Raw genomic sequence first — 25,469 nt, 5'->3', positions numbered from 1 at the left:
GATGAACATGGGTGTGAAGCTCTACAATTTACTTACCCACTCAGGGTCCCAGCTCATTTTATAAAATGTAGATAAATGCTACCATTAAAGTTAGTAAGAGGGAGGTGATATCCATGCTAATCTACCTAATTTTTCCAGCAACAGTGTTAGATACTGATGGAAACATTCAATCCACAGAGCAACTCCTCAAGTCACGTTGAAGTTGACATCTTCTATTTTACATATGAGGAAACCAAGTCTCCGCCAGTTAATGAGGTTTCCCAAATTCCAAAACAAGTAGATAGTCAACTCACACCAAAATCAACTTGTCCATTCCAAAGTTATATCTTTTCCCCAAACCACACTGGTTTCCAAAAAAGAATAGATTGGTACATTTGCAAACAGCTTGAATGGTAATGAGGTGGGAATTCTCTTGCCAGAGCTCTCTAAATTACACCATCTATCCCCTTCAGGGACAAAACAGTGATGGCATAGGAAGGCTGTGAAAGAGGAGCAGAGGAGAGCACAGTGTCAATGGCAGGGAGAAACTCTCAAACAGTGAGGGAAAAACAGGCAGCAGATGAATTTGGTGGACAAGCCTGACTTCACTTGCATCGGTGAAGAGCACCACCCAAGTGCAGCTTGGTCTGGTGCTATATAATATTGTTGAAGCTTGAGGATACCAATATACTACATTATTCTCTCTTAAGGATTTTGGTCCAGTTGGAATGTAGACACAGGTTCTAGACAGGAATTAAAATACAGTGCTTACTTTATTACAGGTAGAGCTTAATTGTAGAATGATGCTTCTCAAAGCCAAAATGGGCCACTGAAATGACCTACCTCTATCTTTCATATTTCTTAGGAGATTCTACTTCTAGAGGAAACTAAGATGTTGGCCAGATGAAAGAATCACTTTCAACACTCCAACCCGGACCTCAGTTTTTCCTTAAAAGGAAAGAAATATTGGTGTAATTATATATCAAATAAGCTAGCTCCAGAGGAAAGGGGAGACATTTCTCCTTCTAAATATATTAACATAGTATTATAAAACTTTACAACCCTTTTTATTGAGACAAAACAAAATAATACTCATTACTTTGGGTTCATTATGAAGACAAAAACTTGCCTAGGAAACTGACTTCCACATGTAAAATTATTTCCATGGGAAAATACATTTCACCTACCAAATAAGCCAACCCCCAAATGTTAGAAACTCAACCCATTTATCAGTATAAATACAGCCCTGCATTCTCACAGTACCCACTATTTCTAAGGGAAGGTCGGCTTCAAAGCTCTTACTTTTAATTGGGACCAAAAAGAAAATTGCTAAACTCTAGGTACCATCATAATGATGAGGAAAAATCCAAATTCCATTGACTCTTTTCCCCTTCATCACCTTCTCTGTACACAATACCCTCTGCTTATGTTTGTCTTCCTACCAAAGACCTAATTATATAGAAATAGAAACATTTTTAAAGATAAAAGTTCTTGTTGATGTTGTGCGAATTCCTTCTGTTGTGTTTGGGAAGCTAAGTTTTGCAGGGTCCAAGGAAAGAGAATTTGCCAAGTAATTCCCCCAAAGAGCTAATTTGCTGTACTCTATTTTTAGAGATTAGTATCCTCAATTTGGCTCACTGTGAAATAGGATCTACTTATTTGGCTTCAACTGTGCACACAAGAAATTATTCTGAACCTGCAACTTGACTATCATTTTGGAATATTTTATTCAATAAATATTCCCTGAGAATTAAGCATTTAGGGAATAACCCTAGTAAGTAGCAATATAGAGTTTCAGGTTGGTATGTTCAATATCAATATAGATGATCCATCCAACATTCTAGCTTCTCAATTCTTTGACTTTCTCTCCTCTATCTCAATTGTGTCCTCTATCTCATCTCACAAACCCATTCCATGTCCTATCACAGATGACCACCTTCTACTACTATCCCTCTAAAAGATCAGCTGGAAGAATCCCACACTTACTACTAACTCGACCTCCAACTCTCTCCTGCTGTGCTCACATTTCAACAATCCCTCAATCACAACCAGATTAAAATTCATTCAATTTAGTGTTCCTCATCCCTCACCCTTTTGTTTTTAGTCATGTTAAAATCCACAGCCCGTCATTATAATCAGTTCTCTACATAGGTATCTTTTTTCCTCTCACTCTTCCTTAAGGAAAAGAAAAAATGAACCCCCAAAAATGCTTAAAACTAATTCTCAACCTTCTTTTGTGTCTTCAAACATAGCTGAGGAAAACACACAAGCCCATGAGTGATTCCACTTTGAATTCCTGAGTAGTGACCTCCAGAGAGTCTCACTGCTGTTCACAAAAGGTAACACATGCCCTTCTTCAAACATCTCTGTCTGTTTGGCTGCCTGTTTCTCAGCTTCTTATCCCTCCTCAAAGTTCTGCCATTTTTGCTACTTCCTTATTCTTAGTAGATGACCCTGCATTTTATTTAATTGAGACAGTAGTGCCATCAGAAGATAACCTCCAAATGTTTCACACAAAACTACCACACTAAATACACCTGAACTATACATACTGCATCTCTCCCCATATAATAATGGCATGCTCCCATCCATGGCCAAAACTTCCACATGTGAATTAGTTCCTATCCCATTTCACTAACTCAAGGAAATTGCTCCAACAAATCTCCATTTCTTCTATCATCAATCATTTCCCCTTCTTGTTCATTACCAGCAGCATCCAAATATAATATAATGCCCCCCATCAACCACTTTCAACTTCAGTCCATTTCTTTCACAGAAAAACTCTTCCAAGAGTGGTCCATGTTCTGTCTGCACTTTCCATCTTCTCTTGAACATCCTCAAGTTAGGCTTTCAACTTCATATCCTCACCAAAACTAATTCAATCAGGGTCAGCAATGGCCTTTACTCTGCCATTCAAAACCAATTCTCAATTCTTACCAGATGTAGCCTAACAGCTACATTTAACACGATGACCACTCTCTAATCTTTGATATATTTCCTTTACTTACCTTTGGGATTATCACTTGGCTTTCCTCCTAACACACTGGCCACTCCTCAGGCTCATTCACTGGTTTTCCTGACGTATGAATGTGGGAGTGTTCAAAGACCTGTCCTTTGGATCTCTGTTCTTATTTATCTACATTTACTTTCTTGAATAGATCAACTCATCCAATCCCATGGCTTTAAATATCATTTATATGCTGATGATATCCAAATACTCATCACTAACCTGGACATATACCCTGAACTCTAAACTCCTACATTCAACTTAATTTAAAATATATTCCTGTATGTCTCATAGGCATCTCAAACTTCACATTTTTAAAACTCAACTCCTTCTCCTTTTCTCCCAACCTGCCCTTACCCTCATCTTTCCCATCTGAGTAAATGGTAGCTCCTTATTTACAGTTTCTCAAGTTGAAAAGTTAGAGTTATTCTTTACTCCCATCCTGCACTTCGTTTTCAACAAATCCCTGTTGACCTTAATTTTGAAGAATATCTATAATCAGACCACTTCTCACAAGTTTCTGTTATCACTCTAGTCAAAACTGTCATAATTCCTTTTTTGGATTATTATTACAGTAGTCTTTGCACTAGTCAGCAATCCTTCCTTTTTCTGTCCTTGCCCCCTTACACTCTGTTTCCTGTATAAGAGCCAGAATGACCTTCTAAAATTATAAATCAAATTATCTCTCTCCTCTGTTCAAAACTCTTCAATAGATTTTTGCATCACTGAGAATAAATTAGAAGTCATAACCCAGCCCTGAAAGGCCACTGGTGTCTAAGACTGGATCCCTTCCTCACTGACCTCATCTCCTACTGGGGCCCCTCTCTTACTTTACTCCTGCCACATGAGAGCCTCAAGGCTGTTCCTGACCCATCCAAGCACCTGTCTACCTCCAGGAATTCGTCCTGATTGCTCTCCGTGTCTGAGAATTGATTCCTCATGACATCCTCTTAGCTATCACCTGCATTTCACAGAGGACTGTATTCCAATGTTAGTATATTAAGAGGATTCCCCTAAGTAACCTGTCCAAAATAGATTTGCACTATCATTCTGTGTCCTCTTCCTTGGTTTTATTTTTCTTCTTAACACCTATTAACATATGACATAGCACATAATGTCTAGAGCCCACCCACGCAATTAGAATATAAGTTCCATGAGATTAGGAACTCCGTATCTTTTTTTTATTATTATTTAATTTTATTTTTTCAGTGTTCCAAGATTCATTTTTTATGCACCACACCCAGTGTTCAATGCAATACCTACCCGCCTTAATACACACCACCATGATCACCCATACCACCGCCCCCCCTCCAAACCCCTCCACTTGTATTGCAGAGTCCACAGTCTATCATGGCTGGCTCATCTCCCCTTCTGACTTCCCCCAACTCACTTGTCCTTTCCTTCTCCTAATGTCCTCCATGTTATTTCTTATGTACCACAAATAAGTGAAACCATATGATAATTGACTTTCTCTGCTTGACTTATTTCACTCAGCATAATCTCCTTCAGACCTGCCCATGTTGATACAAAAGTTGAATATACATCCTTTCTGATGGAGGCATAATATCCCATTGTATTTATGAACCATATCTTCTTTATCCATTCGTCTCTTGAAGGGCATATTGGCTCTTTCCACAACTTGGTGATTGTGGCCATTACTTCTATAAACATTGGGAATACATATGACCCTTCTTTTCACTTTATGTGTATCTTTGGGGTAAATACCCAGTAATGCAATTGCAGGGTCATAGAGAAGCTCTATTTTTAATTTCTTAAGGAATATCCACACTGTATCCCAAAGTGCCTGCACCAACCTGCATTCCCACCAACAATGTAAGAGGGTTCACCTTTCTCCACATCCTCTCCAACACTTGTTGCTTCTTATCTTATTAATTTTGGCTATTCTAGCCGCTGTAATGTGGTATCTCAATGAGGTTTTGATTTGAATCTCCCTGATGGCTAGTGATGATCAACATTTTTTTCATGGGTCTGTTAGACACTTGTGTGTCTTCTTTGGAGAAGTGTCTGTTCATGTCTTCTGCCCATTTTTTGACGTTATTGTCTGTTTTGTGTGTGTTGAGTTTAAGGAGTTTTTTATACATCTTGAATATCAGCCCTTTGTCTGTAGTGTCATTTGCAAATATCTTCTCCCATTCCATGGGTTGCCTCTTTGTTTTGTTGACTGTTTCCTTTGCTGTGCAGAAGATTTGATCTTGATGAAGTCCCAAAAGGTCATTTTTAGTTTTGTATCCTTTGCGTTTGGAGACATGTCTTGAAAGAAGTTGCTGTGGCCGATGTCGAAGAGGTTACTGCCTATGTTCTCCTCCAGGATTTTGATAGATTCCTGCCTCACATTCAGGTCTTTTATCCACTTTGAGTTTATCTTTGTGTACAGTGTAAGAGAATAGTTGAACTTCATTCTTCTATACAGAGCTGTCCAATTTACCCAGCACCATTTATTGAAGAGACTGTCTTTTTTCCACTGAATATTTTTTTCTTCCTTTGTTGAAGGTTATTTGACCATAGAGTTGTGGGTCCATATCTGGGCTCTTTACTCTGTTCCACTGGTCTATGTGTCTGTTTTTATGCCAGTACCATACTGTCTTGGTGATCACAGCTTCATAGTAAAGCTTGAAATCAGACAACGTGATGCTCTCAGCTTTGTTTTTCTTTTCTTCTCTCTCTTTTTTTTTGTACTAAAAATAAGACATTCCGTTTTATTTGTGATTTTCACATTCTTTTACAGAGAATTTATTCATATGTTACTTATGTGATAAAAAGTTTAGAGATGGAGAAAATATTACAATACCAGAAGCAAATAGATCATAACACTGATTTTATATGCTAAAAATATGGGTGATTCTTATTTTCTTCTTACTTTTTTTTAATTTCTTTTCAGCATAACAGAATTCATTCTTTTTGCACGACACCCAGTGCTCCATGCAATACGTGCCTTCCTTAATATCCTCCACCTGGCTCCCCCAACCTCTCACCCCCGCCCCTTCAAAACCCTCAGATTGTTTTTCAGAGTCCATAGTCTCTCATGGTTTACCTCACCTTCCAATTTCCCTCAAATCTCATCTCCTCTCCATCTCTCCATGTCTTCCATGTTATTTGTTATACCATATTTGTGGAACCATATGATACTTGACTCTTTCTCCTTGACTTATTTTGCTCAGCATAATCTCTTCCAGTCCTGTCCATGTTGCTACAAAAGTTGGGTATTCATCCTTTCTGATGGAGGCATAATACTCCATAGCGTATATGGACCATATCTTCCTTATCCATTCGTCCATTGAAGGGCATCTTGGTTTTTTTCCACAGGTTGGCGACCATGGCCATTACTGCTATAAACATTGGGGTACAGATGGCCCTTCTTTTCATTACATCTGTATCTTTGAGGTAAATACCCATTAGGGCAATTTCAGGGTCATAGGGAAACTCTATTTTTAATTTCTTGAGGAATCTCCACACTGTTCTCCAAAGTGGCTGCACCAACTTGCATTCCCACCAACAGTGTAAGAGGGTTCCCCTTTCTCCACATCCTCTCCAACACACGTTGTTTCCTGTCTTGCTAATTTTGGCCATTCTAACTGGTGTAAGCTGATATCTCAATGTAGTTTTAATTTGAATCTCCCTGATGGCTAGTGATGATAAACAATTTTTCATGTGTCTGATAGCCATTTGTATGTCTTCATTGGAGAAGTGTCTGTTCATATCTTCTACCCATTTTTCGATATGATTATCTGTTTTGTGTGTGTTGAGTTTGAGGAGTTCTTTATAGATCCTGGATATCAAACGTTTGTCTGTACTGTCATTTGCAAATATCTTCTCCCATTCCGTGGGTTGCCTTTTTGTTTTCTTGACTGTTTCCTTTGCTGTGCAGAAGCTTTTGATTTTGATGAAGTCCCAAAAGTTTTTTTTTTGCTTTTGTTTCCTTTGCCTTGGGAGACACATCTTGAAAGAAGTTGCTGTGGCTGATATTGAAGAGGTTACTGCCTATGTTCTCCTCTAGGATTCTGATGGATTCCTGTCTCACATTGAGGTCTTTTATCCATTTTGAGTTTATCTTTGTGTACAATGTAAGAGAATGGTCGAGCTTCATTCTTCTACATATAGCTGCCCAATTTTCCCAGCACCATTTATTGAAGAGAATGTCTTTTTTCCACTGTATATTTTTTTTCCTGCTTTGTCGAAGATTCGTTGACTATAGAGTTGTGGGTCCATATCGAGCTCTCTACTCTGTTCCACTCGTCTATGTGTCTGTTTTTATGCCAGCACCATGCTGTATTGGTGATCACAGCTTTGTAGTAAAGCTTGAAATCAGGTAACGTGATGCCCCCAGTTTTAGTTTTGTTTTTCAACATTTCCTTAGCGATCCGGGGTCTCTTCTGATTCCATACAAATTTTAGGATTATTTGCTCCAGCTCTTTGAAAAATACCAGTGGATTTTTTATTGGAATGGCATTAAAAGTATAGATTGCTCTAGGCAGTATGGACATTTTAACAATGTTTATTCTTCCGATCCAAGAGCATGGAATGGTCTTCCATATTTTTGTGTCTTCTTCAGTTTCTTTCATGAGTGTTCTGTAGTTCCTTGAGTACAGATCCTTTACCTCTTTGGTTAGGTTTGTTCCCCGGTATCTCATGGTTCTTGGTGCTATAGTAAATGAAATCGATTCTCTAATTTCCCTTTCTGTATTTTCATTGTTGGTGTATAAGAAAGCCACTGATTTCTGTACATTGACTTTATATCCTGCCACGTTACTGAATAGCTCTATGAGTTCTGGTAGTTTGGGGGTGAAGTCTTTTGGGTTTTCCATATAAAGAATCATGTCATCTGTAAAGAGAGAGAGTTTGACTTCTTCATTGCCAATTTGGATACCTTTTATTTCTCTTTGTTGTCTGATTGCTGTTGCTAGGACTTCTCATACTATGTTGAACAAGAGTGGTGAGAGTGGGCACCCTTGTTGTGTTCCTGACCTCAACGGGAAGGCTGTCAGCTTTTCCACATTGAGAATTATATTTGCTGTGGGTCTTTCATAGGTAGATTTTATGAAGTTCAGGAATGTTCCTTTTATTCGTTGTTGGGAGCCTCGTGCCTAGAAGGGGTTAACCCAATAGAGCAACAGTTCTTGGGAACCTCTTCAACCAAGGACTTTCATGGGTGGAGATCTAGAGTGCCACCATTTTCCCCTGGTGATTGTTATGAGAACATTGTAAGGTTTGGCTTGTTGCCATTGCAGCTTCTGTCTCAAGACTAAGTTAATAAGGCTCCTGTGTTTTGTGAATATTGAGTTACGACCTAAGTGTCCAAACCACGAAGGTCAAGGCTGTCTGATATCTCTGCATGGCCAGCTACTCTCAGGCCAAAATAGAAACTAGCACCAGATGTACAGGAGGTGATTCCCTTACTGTGTGGTATAAATCAGAACTCTGCAAAATAAACTTTGGCACTATGGGACATCATCCTTGGTGCTCTCCCTGCCCCCATATCTTTGTCTCTTAATTTCTTTTCACCATCCTCTTACCCTCATGTTCCTGGTCAGCTTGTCACGCCAGCCACGACAATCCCTATAATTTGAAACGTTTTAATCAGGAACGGATGCTGGATTTTGTCAGATGCTTTTACTGCATCAATTGAGAGGACCATGTGGTTCTTCTCTCTTCTCTTATTGATTTGTTCTGTCACATTGATTGATTTGTGAATGTTGAACCATCCTTGTAACCCAGGGATGAATCCCACCTGGTCATGGTGGATAATCTTTTTAATGTGCTGTTGGATCCTGTTTGCTAGGATCTTGTTGAGACTCTTAGCATCCATATCCATCAGGGATATTGGTCTGAAATTCTCCTTTTTGGTGTGGTCTTTGCTTGGTTTGGGGATCAGGGTAATGCCGGCTTCATAAAAAGAGTGTAGAAGTTTTCCTTCTGTTTCAATTTTTTTAAACAGCTTCAGGAGAGTAAGCATTATTTCTTCTTTGAAAGTTTGCTAGTATGTCCCATACTACCTGGGCGCTTGTTTTCTGGGAGGTTTTTGATACTGCTTCAATCTTGTTACTAGATTCAGTCTATTCAAATTGTCAATTTCTTCCTGGTTCAACTTTGGGAGTTCATAGTTTTCCAGGAATGCACCCATTTCATCTAGATTGCTTAACTTATTGGCATATAACTGTTGATAATAACTCCTGATGATTGTTTCTACTTCCTTGGTGTTAATTGTGATCTCTCCCTTTTCATTCATAATTTTATTAATTTGAGCTTTCTCTCTTTTCTTTTGGATTAGTGTGGCCAATGGTTTATTGATCTTATTGATTATTTCAAAAAATCAGCTTCTAGTTTCATTGATACGTTCTACTGTATCTCTAGTTTCTACCTCATTGATCTCTGCTCTAATCTTGATCATTTCCCTTCTTATGTGTGGAGTTGGTTTGATTTGTTGTTGATTCTCCAGTTCTTTAAGGTGTAGAGACAGCTGGTGTATTCTGGATTTTTCCATTTTTTTGAAGGAGGCTTGGATGGCTATGTATTTCCCTCTTAGGACCGCCTTTGCTGTATCCCATAGGTTTTGGACCAAAGTCTCTTTATTCTCATTGGTTTCCATGAATTGTTTAAGTTCTTCTTTGATTTCCTGGTTGATCCAAACATTCTTAAGCAAGGTGGTCTTTAGCTTCCAGATGTTTGAGTTCTTTCCAAACTTTTCCTTGTGATTGAGCTCCAGTTTCAAAGCATTGTGATCTGAGAATATACAGGGAATAATCTCAGTCTTTTGGTATCAGTCGAGTCCTGATTTGTGACCCAGTATGTGGTCTACTCTGGAGAAGGTTCCATGTGCACTTGAGAAGAATGAGTATTCTATTGTTTTAGGGTGGAATGTTCTGTATATGTCTATGAGGCCCATCTAGTCCAATGTGTCAACCAATTCTCTTGTTTCTTTATTGATTTTCTGCTTGGATGATCTGTCTATTACTGAGAGAGGTGTGTTAAGATCTCCTACTATTAATGTATTCATATCAATATGACTCTTTATCTTGATTAACAGTTTTCTTATGTAATTGGCTGCTCCCATATTGAGGGCATAGATATTTACAATTGTTAGATCTTCTTGGTGGATAGCCCCTTTAAGAATTATGTAGTGTCCTTCTGTATCTCTGACTAGTCTTTAGTTTAAAATCTAATTTATCTGATATGAGAATCATTACCCCGGCCTTCTTTTGAGGCCCATTGGCATGAAAGATGCTTCTCCATCCCTTCACTTTCAGTCTGGGTGTATCTTTAGGTTCAAAATGGGTCTCTTGTAGACAACATATGGATAGGTCCTGTCGTTTTATCCAATCTGCAACCCTGTGCCATTTTATGGGCGCATTTAGGCCATTCACATTGAGAGTGATTATTGATAGATACGTTTTTATTGACATCCTGTTACCTTTGAAGTCTTTCTTTCTGTAGATTGTCTCTATATTTCTGTTCAATGATATTCTTAGGATTTTCCCTCTTTTATAGAACCCCCTTAATATTTCCTGCAGTGTCAGCTTGGTGGTCATATACTCTTTTAAGCCTTGCCGGTCTTGGAAACTCTTTATCTCTCCATCTATTTTGAATGTCAGTCTTGCTGGATAAAGTATTCTTGGCTGCATGTTCTTCTCATTTAGTGCCCTTATTATGTCTTGTCAGCCCTTTCTGGCTTGCCAGGTTTCTTTGGACAGGTCTGACATTATTCTGATGGGCTTTCCTCTGTAAGTAAGGAGCCTCTTTGTCCTAGAGGTTTTCAAGAGATTGTATCTACAATTATGACTTCTCAATTTTACTATCAGGTGCCTTGAATTTTTTTAGAATCTATAATCTTGGGGGGAGACCGTTCTGCCTCTAATATATGAATGCTGGTTCCACTCGTGAGATTGGGAAAATCCACAGTATCTCTAGAATCTTTCTTCCTCCTCCCCTTCAGGGAATCCAATAATTCTGACATTGGAATGTTTTATGTCATCATTTATTTCCCTGATTCTGTTTTTGTGGTTTCTAAGCTGTTTCTTCCAGGCTTCCTCCTGATCCTTTCTATATTTTTGTCCTCCAGATCACTAATTCTATCTTCTGTCTCAGTTATCCTAGCTTTTGTAGAATTTAGGTTAGATTGGAACTCATTGAGAGCATTGTGAACATCCTCCCTGGTGGCTTTCAGTTCTGCCCTAACATTGTGTACATCATCCCTGGTGGCTTTCAGTTCTGCCCTAATCATGGATGACCATTTGGTCATCCAAGGCTTTCTCCAACCTAGCTATTGCCTGGATAAGTGTTATCCTGAGTTCCCTTTCTGAGATATTGTCTATGTTAATAGACATTAGCTCTGTTGCAGAAGGCCCATCCTCTGAATTTTTCTTCTGTTAGGCATTTCTCCTAGTCATTTTGGTGAGAGATGGCTGAACGGATGTAGCTGGATGTATTAACTGTAGTGCAGTCAAGGTGCACCCTGGAATGCTTCTGAGCAATCAGGAGTCCCCACCCAAATGAAAGAAAAAAAGAAAAGAAAAAGAAAAAAGAGAGATAGAGAGAGACAGAGAAAAAAAGAAAGATAAAAGAGAAGGCTCCCCCCAAATGGGCCACAAGGTAAGATTTATGACATATATAAACAAAAACAGACAAACAAAAAGACTGATAAAAGTATATGACAAGACAAAAGTATATGACAAGATAAAAGTATATGAAAGTATAAGACAAGTATATGACAAAGATAAAAATATATGACAAAAAGACTGAGAAAAGTATATGACAAGACATATATATATGACTCTCTATATATGCAAATATTTGCATATATATGCAAAAAGTATATATTTGCATATATATATGGAAAAAAAAAAAGAACCTCGTCAAAAAGAACCCCAAGTATAAGATTTATATACTATCAGGACAAACACAAACACACAGAAACACTGGCAGAAGAAAAAACGGGAGAGTGGTTATAAGTTCTCAGCGTGGGCGAGTTTATTTTGATTCTTCTTGGATGTATCTTGATATCTTTGTTAAAGGACTCAACTTTCCTAAGATAAAGGGGGATTGAAAATTTGTTTACCTATAGGGGTAGCATTGATTGGGGAAAGGGGATTACCTTGAAGTTTAACTCTACATGAATGTTAAAAAAAATAAAATAAAAAATGAATAAACTAAACTAAACTAAATTTTTTTAAAAAATTTAAAAATAGAAAAGCAAAAGAAAAATACAGGTATATGTATCAAAAGTTCAGGTTAAAAAGTTATTATGGAATTTGATGTACTGGACATTTCACTGTGATGGTAAATAGGTTAAAAAACTATCTATATAAAAAAAATGAACCAGAATTGTGGGAACAAATTAAAAATAAAAGTGGTATCTATGAAGTAGTGGTGGTTGTTCTCTTGTAGTCTTTTTTTTTTTATTCCCCCCCATCTTTGGCTTTCTGGGGGAGGGGCCTGCCACGTGGGTTTTCAGGCAATGTTCCCTGAGTTAAGTACTCCAGCCCCCCTCAAGGAGGTGGGCTCTGAGGAAACCGGGTTTTTCAGGCTTTTGTTCTCTGGAGGTTTTTATGTTTGTTTGTTCATTTGTTGTTGTTGTTGTTGTTTTCTCTCACCTTGACAGCTTTTGATGGTTTTTGGAGGTTTGGAGGAAAACAAACTGCACCCAGATGTCCCTCTCAGAGAGAAGCTTCAGTCTGTTCCCCTGTGAGTGCTCCAAAACACATTAAGTTCCCCCTTGGCTGCTGGCAGAGCATGTTCTGAGTCAAAGTCCCTGGGGACACAGCAACTCACAGCAACTCCTGCTTGTACCCAAAACCAGCAGAGGCTGTCTGGGCAGCTCCAGACTGCCAGAGAGGTTCCAAGCAGTGATTGCACACAGATTTTCCTGCTGGCCCGGGCTGGGATTTCCTGGTCTTTCCGGGTCTGAGAGCTCCCGGCTGGTGCCTGCATGCACCTCTCTCAAGGGAGGGTGCAGGGTGCGGCTCAGACTCTTGATAGCACAATACAGCACTCTCTTGGGGACTGTAAAAAGTCTGTGCTTCTGCCAGCTGGTGAGGCTCCCAGCCCCTCACAGGAGCCTGACCCCACACGCTCTCAGATGCACTGGCAGCTCAGGGACCAAGTCCTGGTTTCTCTGCCACACTCTGGCTCAGTGCCAGGGGTGGCTGTCCTGGGTCCGGGGACTTAAGCCCCTGTCCCTAACCGCCCCGATTCCCACAATTTCTCCCCGCAATCCTTTGCTCTTTTGAGAGCTTTCAACCAGACTCCAAGTTAATGCTTGTCACCAGTGCAGGGCACTCTCGTATTGGGATATTACTTTCCAGTGGGTCGCTTCTGGTGGCTCCCTCCCCCTTTTGTTTATCTTCTAATATCAGTCCAACATTCCCACTCTGCTTTACCTACCCACTGACATCTTCTGCCCCCGTAGAGATCCAGACGTGTGTAATTCTGATCTCAGGCTGATTTCGTGGGTGATCGGAGTTCCTTGGTAGGTAATCAGCTCACTTTAGGGTACAGGTTGAAAGGGCGCCTCCTCCTACTTCCCCACCATCTTGTCTCCCCTGTTTTTCTTTTTCAACATTTCCTTAGCAATTCGGGGTCTCTTCTGATTTCATACAAATTTTAGGATTCTTTGTTCTTTGAAAAATGCCAATGGAATTTTGATCAGGATAGCATTAAAAGCAAAGATTTCTCTGGGCTGTATAGATATTTTAACAATGTTTATTCTTCCAATCCATGAGCATGGAATGCTTTTCCATCTTTTTGTGTCTTCTTCAATTATATTCATGAGTGTTCTGTAGTTCCTCGAGTACAGATCCTTTACCTCTTTGATTAGGTTTATTCCCAGATATCTTATGGTTCTTGGTGCCATAATAAATGGAATCAATTCTCTAATTTCCCTTTCTGTATTTTCATTGTTAGTGTATAAGAAAGCAATTGATTTCTGTATATTGATTTTGTATCCTGCCACATTACTGAATTGCTGTATGACTTCTAGTAGTTTCAGGTGGAGTCTTTTGGGTTTCCCATATAAAGTATCATGTCATCTGTGAAGAGAGAGAGTTTTACTTCTTTGCCAATTTGAATACATTTTATTTCTTTTTGTTGTCTGATTGCTGTTGCTAGGATTTCTAGTACTATGTTGAACAAGAGTGGTGAAAGTGGGCATTTTTATTGTGTTCCTGATCTCAGAGAGAAGGCTGTCAGCTTTTCCCCATTGAGAATGATATTCACTCTGGGTTTTTCATAGATAGATTTTATGAAGTTAAGGAATATTCCCTCTATCCCTATACTTTGAAGAGTTTTTTTTTTTAACTTTCTTTTTTTTTTATTTCTTTCAGTGTAACAGTATTCATTGTTTTTGCACCACACCCAGTGCTCCATGCAATCCGTGCCCTCTCCAATATCCACAACCTGGTTCCCCCAACCTCCCATCCCCCGCCCCTTCAAAACCCTCAAATTGTTTTTCAGAGTCCATAGTCTCTCATGGTTCACCTCCCCTTCCAATTTTCCTCAAAACTCATCTCCTCTCCATCTCCCCTTGTCCTCCATGCTATTTGTTATGCTCCACAAATTAGTGAAACCATATGATAATTGACTCTCTCTGCTTGACTTATTTCACTCAGCATAATCTCTTCCAGTCCCGTCCATGTTGCTACAAAAGTTGGGTATTCATCCTTTCTGATGGAGGCATAATACTCCATAGTGTATATGGACCACATCTTCCTTATCCATTCGTCCGTTGAAGGGCATCTTGGTTCTTTCCACTTTGAAGAGTTTTAATCAGGAATGGATGCTGTATTTTGTCAAATGCTTTTTCTGCATCAATTGAGAGGACCATGTGCTTCTTCTATTTCTCTTATTGATTTTTCCTGTCACATTGACTGACTTGTGATGTTGAACCACCTTGCATCCCAGGGATAAATCCCACCTGGTCATGGTGGATAATCTCTTCAATGCACTGTTGAATCTTATCAGCTAGGATCTTGTTGAGAATCTTGGCATCCATATTCATCAGAGATATTGGCCTGAAATTCTCCTTTTTGATGGGGTCTTTGCCTGGTTTGGGGACCAGAATACTGCTGGTTTCATAGAAAGAGTCTAGAAGTTTTCCTTCTGTTTGTTTTTTTGGAACAGCTTTAGGAGCGGTATTATTTCTTCTTTGAACATTTTGTAGAATTCCCTAGGGAATCCATCAGGTCCTGGGCTCTTGTTTTTTGGGGAGATTTTTGATCACTGTCAATCTTGTTACTAGATATTGGTCTATTTAGGTTGTCATTTTCTTCCTGTTTCAGTCTTGGAAGTTTATAGGTTTCTAGGAATGCACCCATTTCTTCTAGAATGCTTAACTTATTGGTATATAGCTGTTGATAATAATTTCTAATGATTGTTTCTATTTTACTCATAATCTCTCCCCTTTCATTCATAACTTTATTAATTTGTGTCCTCTCCTTTTCTTTTGGAAAAGATTTTTTCCAAAACCTTTGGAAAGGCCAGTGGTTTCTTAATCTTATTAATTCTTTCAAAGAACCAGCTTCTAGTTTTTGTGGATATGTTCTACTGTATCTCTAGTTTCTTACTCATTGATCTCTGCTCTAATCTTAATTATTCCCCTTCTTGTGTGTGGGGTTGGCTCATTTTGTTGTTGATTTTCCAGTTCTTTATGGTGTATAGAGAGTTGATGTATTAGGGATTTTTCCATTTTTTTTTAGTGAGGCTTGGATGGCTATGTATTTCCCCCTTAGGACCGCCTTTGCCATATTCCATAGGTTTTAGACTGATGTGTCTTCATTCTCATTGGTTTACATAAATTGTTTAAGTTCTTCTTTGATTTCCTGATTGATCCAAACATTCTTGAACAAGATGGTCTTTAGCTTCCAAGTGTTTGAATTCCTTCCAAACTTTTTCTTGCTGTTGAGTTCCATTTTCAAAGCATTGTGGTCTGATAATATGTAGGGAATAATCTCATTCTTTTGGTATCAGTTGAGCCTTGATTTGTGATGCAGTATGTGGTCTATTTTGGAGAAAGTTCCATGTGTGCTTAAGAAGAATGAGTATTCTGTTGTTTTAGGGTGGAATGTTCTGTACATATCTATGAAGTCCATCTGGTCCATTCAATTCTCTTGTTATTTTATTGATTTTTCTGCTTAGATGATCTGTCTTTTGCTGAGGGTGGTATGTTAAGATCCCCTACAATTAATGTGTTCATATCAATATGACTCTTTATTTTGATTAACAGTTGGCTTTTATAGTTGGCCTCTCCCATACTGGGGGCATAAATATTTACAATTGTTATATCTTCTTGGTGGACAGACCCTCTAAGAATGATGTAGTGTTCTTCTGTATCTCTGACTATAGTCTTTAGTTTAAAATCTCATTTATCTGATATGAGAATCACTACCCTTGCTTTCTTTTGAGGCCCATTGACATGAATGGTTCTCCATCCCTTCAATTTTAGTCTGGATGTATCTTTAGCTTCCAAATTTGTCTCTTGTAGACAACATATGGACAGTCCTGTCATTTTATCCAGTCTGCAACCCTGTGCTATTTTATGGGAGCATTTAGGCCATTCGTGTTGAGAGTGATTATTGAAAGATAAGTTTTTATTGACATCATGTTGCTGGAGAAGTACTCATTTATATAGATGTCTTTGTAAATTTCTGCTCAAGGTCACTCTTGGGTTCTTTTTTTCTTTTATAGCACCCCCCTTAATATTTCTTGTAGTGCCAAGTTGGTGGTCACATACTCTTTTAAACCTTGCCAGTCTTGGAAGCTCTTTATCTCTCCAACCATTTTGAATGTCAGCCTTACTGGAGAACATATTCTTGGCTGCATGTTCTTCTCATTTGGTGCCCTGAATATGTCTTGCCAAGCCTTTTCAGACTGCCAGGTTTACGTGGACAAGTCTGACGTTATTCTGATGGACCTTTCTCTGTATCTAAGGAATCTCTTCCCCCTAGCTGCCTTTAGGAACTCTTGTCTAAAATTGTGATTCATGAATTCCACAATTAAGTGCCTGGAGGTCTTTCTAGATTTGTCGATCTTGGGGGAGAGGTGCCCTTTCTGCCCCTAAGACCTGAACACTTGTTCCATAACCCAGATTAGGGAAATTTTCATTCAGAATCTTTTCAACTGTATCTTGAGTCTTCTCTCTTTCTCCACCCCCTCAGGGATCCCAATAATTCTGACATTGGAACTGTTTGGGGAGGGGCCTGCCACATTGTTTCTCAGTTGGTCCTGCTTGGGCTGAATCACCCTGCCCCCTACCAAGGGGGTAGGTTTCTGTGGAAACCGGTTTTTCAGGCTTTTGTTCTCTGGAGGTTTTTGTTCTTTAGCATCTTTTTGCAACATTTTGGAGGTTTAGTGGAAAGCATACTGTCTAGTACCCAGACGTCTGCCTCAGAGAGAAGCCACAGCCTGTTCCAGTGGTCCAGAACACATTTACTCCCCCTCTGCAAACTCTGCTGAACACTGCAGCCTCCCATAGGCAGTTCACACCCCGCAGCCACTGTCTCAGTGACCGTCCAAGGACCCCACTTGCACCCCATGCCAATAAAACCATCGCGATATTGGTCCGGGCAAGCTTGAACCCAGGTGGCTGCCATTGCTGGGACTGCTGTCTGTGGTCCATGCCCACACCTGGTGCCCTCACACCTGGCGGAGGTGCAGGTCGTGGAAGTCTGTGGGCCAAGCGACCCTGACCTCAGCACTGGGTTCTCTCAGGTGCAGGCTGGGTGCAGTAAGACCTCGGGGCCACACAGGTTGCAGAAAGCTGCAGGCCTAGAGAGTGCCAGCTGGTGCCCACATAGGTCACTCTCAGGTGCGGGCAGGAGTGTGCCAAGCTCGAGCGGTGGTGCAAGCAGCAGAAAGCTGTGGGCTCGGGGACCAAAGACTGGAGGCCCTGCTGGACTCTCTGGCATGTGTTGTCCCTGGCAGTGACCATTCTTGGACTGTGGGCTTAGGCTTGTGCCCATGATGGCCTGATTCCACCAGTTGCCCCTTAAGATCTTTTGCTTTTGTTGAGTGCTTTTAACCATTCTCCAAGTTAATGCTGGTCCCCATCACAGGGCACTTTCATATTGGTGTATTATTTTCTAATGGATGGCTTCTGGTGGCTCCCTCTCCCTTCTGTTTATCCTCTGATATCATTCCAAACATTCTCACTCTGTATTACCACTCCACTGATGTCTTCAGCCTCTGCAGAGATCCAGAAGTATATAATCTTACATCTCAGGCCAATTTCATGGGTGTTCAGAGTTCTGGTAGATATTCAGCTCACTTTACAGGTCTTGTTAAAACAGGGTCTTCTCCTTCTCCACCATCTTGCCCCTCCTCCTCCTTTTTCTAATTTTTTTAAGTAGGCTCTATGCCCAGAATGGACCCTAAGGCAAGACTTGAACTCATGACTCCAAGACCAAGAACTGAGGTGAGATCAGGAATCAGATGCTTAACTGACTGTATCACCCTGGTGCCCCATCTTTTTGTTTATTACTATATCCACAATGTTTAGAACAATGTCCCTAGCAGCTTCCAAAAATATTGGCTGAGTGAGGGAATGAATGAATAGATGAGTAAACTCTTGAGCTCTGGGGCTGTAGAAGCTTTTTCAGAAAGACCTTTCACACAGCCAGGCCACAACACAAGTAGAACAAAAATCAGAATCAGCTTGATGCTAGGCAGATTCTCTATGCCCTCAATCAGAACTTTGTGAGAAATGTTGACTTAATGATCATCCCAAACTGATTCTGTTCACAAAAAGATATGATTTTTAAATCAAGTTCATAACAAATACTAACTGTGACTTGAGTATCACACCCTCAAAAAGATTAACCTTGCTTGGTGATGTCAAAGATCAAAAGAATCAGGGATGTTTTTTATTGTTCCCTCCTTGCATGAAGAGAATGCCCAGTTATGAACTGTTCCTAGTAGTTCTGTCCCACCAGGAAACACATGTCTCATCCATCATTCTGGCACTTTCCTCTTTTCTTTCCCCTGGATCACTAGGAATCATCCTCTGCACATGAATGACATGGGTGTCATCCAGACAATTGGCACTCCAGAACTACACATTTTCTGTACAAGTACATACCTGAACATCTTACAGGCACTGAAACACATAGACTTACAAATTGCCAATGCCTTTTCAACCCACTATGTGGGAACAAATGCACAGACCAACACATGGACTTATTCCCCATTTCCCTAAACTAAAAGGCATCAAGTAGACAGCTGCAGTTCTCTGCTATCAAGGAATTGAACATCTTTTGTGTGCAATCCCTGGATCCATCCACATACTCAAATCAACTCCATTACTCTATTCAGAAGGCATTTCCCCTCGAAGAAGCTGCTACATGAGAGGTACCTGGCTGATTCAGTTGGTAGAACTTGCCATTCTAGATCTTGGGATTGTGAGTTCAAGCATCACATTGGGTGTAGAGATTACTTAAAAGATAAGTAGCTGCTACATGAACCACAGGAAAGACCATAGGTTTCAGAGTCAGACAGAGATGGGTATTGACTCAGATCCGTATTGACTATGAGACCATAATTAGTTACTTCACCTCTCTGTCCATTTTTTTATGAGGTAGAAATAATAATAATTGTTGATTTCATAGGCTTGCTCAAAGATTTACCCATCATGGACACAGAAAGCCTTACCACAGTGCCAGACATATCCAGAGAATTCAATAAATAGATTTTTTTTTTTTTATATTTTTACTCTTCAGGACCCTTCTTCTTCTGTGGTAGGTTGTTTCCACAAATGGCAACAATGATCTTTCATCCCACATGCCCATTTGCAACATGACTTTTCCACTCCTCCTGTAAAGCAGGAGTCTGTTTCCCACCCACCCACTCCTTGAATATTTTAGGTTGGCCCCATGTCTTTCTCTCATGGAAAGAACACAGGAGAAGTTGTGCTATGTGACAGCAGAGCCTAGAGATTGAAAACTTGGTGCTTCTGTTCCACCCTCCTAGAGGCCAGCTACCACATGCAAGCGTAGGCTAAACCACAGAATAGTGGAACAACACATAGAGAGAAAAACCACATGGTGGAAAACCGGTGCCCAACGACAGCCCACACCAAGGCCCCAGATGTGTCCCTAAGGTGACTTGGAGCACAATCGTATGATTAGCCCATGATCTCTCCAGTGCAATCAGATCTGAGCACTCACATACTAAAATACTATACATGTTACTTTATCTTAAGTTACTTTCCTTTTACTTCTTCCTTGGTTTTATTGATTTGCTTTGAAATCATATTGTGGATGGGTTGTACTATCTTTCTGGTAAAGTGAAGAACAAGTTGTGTAATATTAGTTACTAAATGGAGGCATAAGAATCACAGCCTTTGGGCCATCTTGCCTAGATCCAGGAAACCCCTGACAGATATTTGGTTACCCACATGCTATCTATATAAAAACTAGTTACGATTTCTCACAAATTTACTGATTCCCTTTTTCCTCTCATGGATCTCTTCTGTCTGGGCCAGGATTTTTCTACATTATTTAATCCAAGACCTTTTGAGTAACATGAATATAATCTCTCTCTCTCCCACCCTCTCTCACACACACACATGCATGCACATACACATACACAGACACCAGATTTTACTGAGAGAATAACCTCTGCCTCCAGCAGAAACCCACCCTATCTAGTCATTACACTAGACAGTCAACAGCAGGCTCCTTCGGAAAATCAACAGTGCAGCTCATGTCCAGACCTTACCCCTTCTCCCAGAGGGCCTAGAACATGGCTGAGTACTTAATAAACATTTGGTTTATTTCTTCCATGTTGGCTTTATAAAACAGAAGAAAATAGTGCCTGAAATTAATATCAACTTGTTCAAATTCCTGACTCACTGTTTTTGAATCTCCAGAGGAAATATTTACTTCAACACCTCCCTCCACACACATACAGAAATCCAAGAACCCTAGGAATTCTCCCATGCTACAAATATCTCCAGATTAAATGATTTTTGTACAAAACCAAATTAATTGCCTAGAAATACTGAGGGGGATTGTATTAAATCTTTGGATAACAGTGGTCTGCAAAACATCTTTAGGCATGGAGAGCACCAATGTTTACTGCACCAGATTCTTTACACAATTTGTCTCGATGCTCACAGAGCTCCCTGAGGTGTTGTAATTATTCCCATTTCACAGAATAGGAAATCACTCAAGAACAAGAGTGAAGTGGTTTGAAAGTCAAGGTCATTTCTTATCCAGTGGCAGAGCCCAGTTCTTGAAGACTGAGTCTAGTGTGCTTCCTGTGGCATCCCAACCAGGGCTGTAGAAAGTCTATAGTGGCCTCAAGTAATCACTTACCTTTTTGGTTAGTCCTCACTCATCTCATAGGTAAAATAGAAAGAAAACCATCACCACATCACCTACTTGTTACAAATCACAGAAATTAGCTACAAATCAACTGGTTGGACCCACATGGGGCACAGGGTAGGTGCTATTATCAAACAGCCTTTTACTTTTTATTTTTTATTTTTTATTAACATATAATGTATTATTTGTTTCAGGTGTACAGGTCTGTGATTCATCACATTACACAATTCACAGCACCTACTATAGCACATACCCTCCCCAATGCCCATCACCCAGCCACCTTACCCCTCCTACACCCCTCCTTTCCAGCAACCCTCAGTTTGTCAAACAGACTTTTAAAACAAAATCCCAAATTAGTAATCATTATGTCAGGGCCTCAGCTGTTTTCTACAGAAGGGATTTTTGTGTGTTCAGGACAGTAAGGAATTTCTGCATTTCATGGAAGATTCAACCCTGATGAGGATGGGAAAACAGGAAGTACACCACCTGTGTCACATGGCTCCTAGAATGACCTGTTTTGTATGCCCCCATTAAAAGGGGCTTTCAGGGGCGCCTGGGTGGCTCAGTGGGTTAATGCCTCTGCCTTCGGCTCAGGTCATGATCCCAGGGTCCTGGGATCAAGCCCCGCATCGGGCTCTCTGCTCAGCCAGGAGCCTGCTTCCTCCTCTCTCTGCCTGCCTCTGCCTACTTGTGATCTCTCTCTGTCAAATAAATAAATAAAATCTTTAAAAAAAAAAAAAAAAAAAAAAAAAGGGGCTTTCAATACTTGCGATATCCAACACCTATTTCCATTATTCATCTGTTATATTTCTTATTCTAACTCCTAAAAGCATGTTCCCAGCACCAAGGCCATGAAAACCCACATGGTAAAGCCACAGCATTGTCGACTTTTCAGTTTTCTCCTCCGGGGCTGCTGGAGAATCACAGAATGGAATGTGTCTTAGTGATTCCATTGTGACACCACTCTTCATTTTACTGAGAATGAAACTGAGACACAGAAAGGGGAGGGGCTTGTTTTCTCAAGCTAGACCCTCATCGCTTTGGGAACTAGTGATCACCCTCGTTTTACATTTCTTCCTTCTATGCAATGCACACCTAATGCTGCAGCCATTGAAAACCACACGTGAACCCCAATGTCCCCTATTCTTTCCCCCATGCCTGTCTGTTTTGCACATGCACCATCCTTCAGCAAGAATACTTCTCTCTGTATCATCCACCAGGCTATTTCCAGCTTGTCCATCCCCCTCAACTCAATTGCCCATTTGAGCTCAGCTGGGCTCTGGTAACAGACTTAGCTAGTCTCCCTGCTTCCACTCACCTTCTTGCATATCAACTTCATTTTTTAATGTAAATCACACCATGACACTCTCCTGCTTAAAAGCCTCCAGTGGATAAATGAAAGAAGATGGGATCAGGAGGGAGACAAACCATAAGAGACTCTTAACCTCACAAAACAAACTGAGGGTTGTTGGGGGGAGGGGCATTGGGAGGGGGTGGTAGGGTTATGGACATTGGGGAGGGTATGTGCTATGGTGAGTGCTGTGAAGTGTGTAAACCTGGTGATTCACAGACCTGTACCCCTGGGGATAAAAATACATTATATGTTTATTTAAAAATTGAAAAATTAATAAAATAAAAAAAATTTTTTTAAAGTCTCCAGTGGCTTCCTGACACCACTAGATAAAACCCAAACTTATTGCTCTGCCTCCAAGGCCCTACGGAATCTGGCCCTGGCTCCTTCTCATCTCACTTTGTGCCATCCTCCTTGCCCTGTGTTCCATCCACACTGACATTTCTTCTGCTCCCTAACCACTCATATTCTTACTGGGGTCCACTTTTTCTTCCTCTTCCTGAAACTCTTGCCCTCACATCTTCATAGAGGTAATTCTTTATCATTCAGATCTCAGGTTGCTTCCACTGCCTCAGAGTTTTCCCATTACCATGTAGTTATTCTGCTTCCCATGCCATGAGTGTTTCTCTGAAAACATTTCCAAGTGTCTAGAATTATCATTTGTGTATTCACTGTCTGTCTCTTCCACTGGATGTCTATTCTATCCTGGAAACAATAGGGTCTTGTTTGCCAATAATCTTTAGAGCCTATCACAGCACCTGGCACAGAGTTTGTGCTCAATAAATATTTCCTAAGTGGATATGCGAATCAACATCCAATCTGGCAGGATAAGCAAATCAACATCCAAGACTAGTGTTTTCAAAAGCTACATGATGGCAGTTAATAGTTATGTCAGTTCTCCTCTACTTTTCTGCTTTCTACAGTCTGTCAGCTGGGAATTCCTGTGAAAATCCCAAAACATTGATCTCCTCATACAGGTCTCGTGTGTTGCTTTTCTCCAAGTGATTCATCATTCTACCCATTTGTTCTTGAATAAATGCTTTACCCACCCTCACCCAGGAGACTTCTCATCCTCACTTTTCACTTTTATCCACTCCCTGTCTCTTCTTGTGTCCCTGATAGATGTTTTGCCCACACAGTGTTGCCTAGAAACTCCCCACCAATCAGCACCAACCACATGGGGCACAGGGTCAACAGTAAAAATGAAGACACAATTTTATCTATAAAGAAAACACATAGGTTAGGTTTCGACAACAAGGCATTAACACTTACTCTGCCACTCACTTGGCATGACACCTTGAGAATGAATCTTAACTTCTCAGGATCTCTTATCTCTAAAATAGAATGTGGTCACCATGAGAATTCTCCTATCAAGTCTCCTACTGCGTGGAGTGTAATTGACTGAGGGCCCCAGTCACACTGTCTGAAATCCTTCACCTCACTGGCAACCCAAAGTCTGAAAGAAGCAAGGCCACTCCTGGGAGAGGCAGGCACATTACTGGGAGATGTGAGACTCCACAGACCCATGACTTAGGCCCAAAGACTCTCTACCAGCTTTGCTGAAACTTCTTTTAACTGCTCTTCCATTGAATATTTCTACTACTCAATCCTTCGTTTCCTTTTCTGTGGTAGTAAGACTTGCATCATGATCTGATGGCTCCCCCATTCTCCACTGCCCCTTTTCTCTTGAGGGTGACTTCCATAATCAATGTCTTTCATGATCAATCCAATTTTGTCATCTGCCTCTTGAAAGACCTGAACTAACACATTGAGACAATACCTCATTTTCTTTCCTCCTCTGTTGCTGTGAGGATGGTGTCAGTGAAAATGTTTTATTAAGTACATATGGTTTTATAAAGTAAAAATCATCATATGAAAGACAAAGCAGCATTCATTCATTCATTCAGCGGTTAGGTACTGAAAACCACCATGAGCTGGGCTCTGGGCCAAAGATCTGAAGACACAAGAAAATAATGTTCCTTCTTGAGCAGATCATAGGCTAGAGGAGCTGTCCAGATACCTCATGACCTTGTGCTTAGATAATAATACAGTTTTAGTAGAGAAATAGAAACGAGAAAAGATAGATTAAGAAGAAAAGCTGTCAGAAGGAGGCAAAAAAGTCATAGCCATTATTCCAAAGCACCACGAGCATTAGATCGTGCCTGTTCAAGTGTATGTGACTGGTTTTTAAATTGTGCTCTACTGAACACAGTCCGCTGCTCCCCTCCTGCCAGAGCCTTGCAGCACCAGCGGGCCTTGTTGGGATGCAATGGTTGTAACGCGTTTGCAGGGAAACTCTTCAACTGTTGTCACCATTTCGTGGCCCAGAATATTCAGCTCAACAACAGACCTCCAAGAGAATATGCTCTGTGTTGTAATTTTCCAAAAGCGACACGATTATAAAACCCAAGCAGATGGAAAGACGATTACAGTGGACGGGAAAAGCTGTTAGCAGTTTCCATTTGTAGACAAAACCATTATTTTTTAGCAGATCGCTGCCAGAATTTGATGAATCTGGTACTCTTTGCACCCTCTGCTTTGCAGAAAGCCCCGTAACTCTGTCAGACTTTGAAAACAGTTGCAGGATGCTATTTTTGTACATTTGTTTATGTAGAAGGCATTAGCTCATACAGTTTCACATTTAGCTTGTTGTTAATCTCTAAACTGCCATTAATGTATAGTTCCCAATCCTGAAAATTGGACTTCAAAATAAATGGCTATGCGATCATCTTTTATTTAAAATATTACTGCACCCCATCACTCTGTGTCAGGGCCAAGCTTGTTTATGGGAGTGCTTGATTATATA

General features: G+C 40.3%; 1 long non-coding RNA gene across 1 annotated transcript; it reads right to left on the bottom strand.

The window, feature by feature from the left end:
- Nucleotides 1–302: 302 nt before the first annotated feature.
- LOC116583658 lies at nucleotides 303–23,982 on the bottom strand. Its single transcript, XR_004282826.1, has 3 exons — nucleotides 23,936–23,982; nucleotides 823–927; nucleotides 303–722 (listed from the first exon to the last, which is right to left on the bottom strand). It is a non-coding gene; the product is annotated as an uncharacterized LOC116583658 (long non-coding RNA).
- Nucleotides 23,983–25,469: the final 1,487 nt, after the last annotated feature.

The sequence above is a fragment of the Mustela erminea genome, chromosome 2 (genome assembly GCF_009829155.1).
Source record: "Mustela erminea isolate mMusErm1 chromosome 2, mMusErm1.Pri, whole genome shotgun sequence".
Taxonomy (NCBI): Eukaryota; Metazoa; Chordata; class Mammalia; order Carnivora; family Mustelidae; genus Mustela; species Mustela erminea.
Note: the sequence above shows the minus strand (reverse complement) of the source record. Positions and strands in the feature narration are given on the sequence as shown.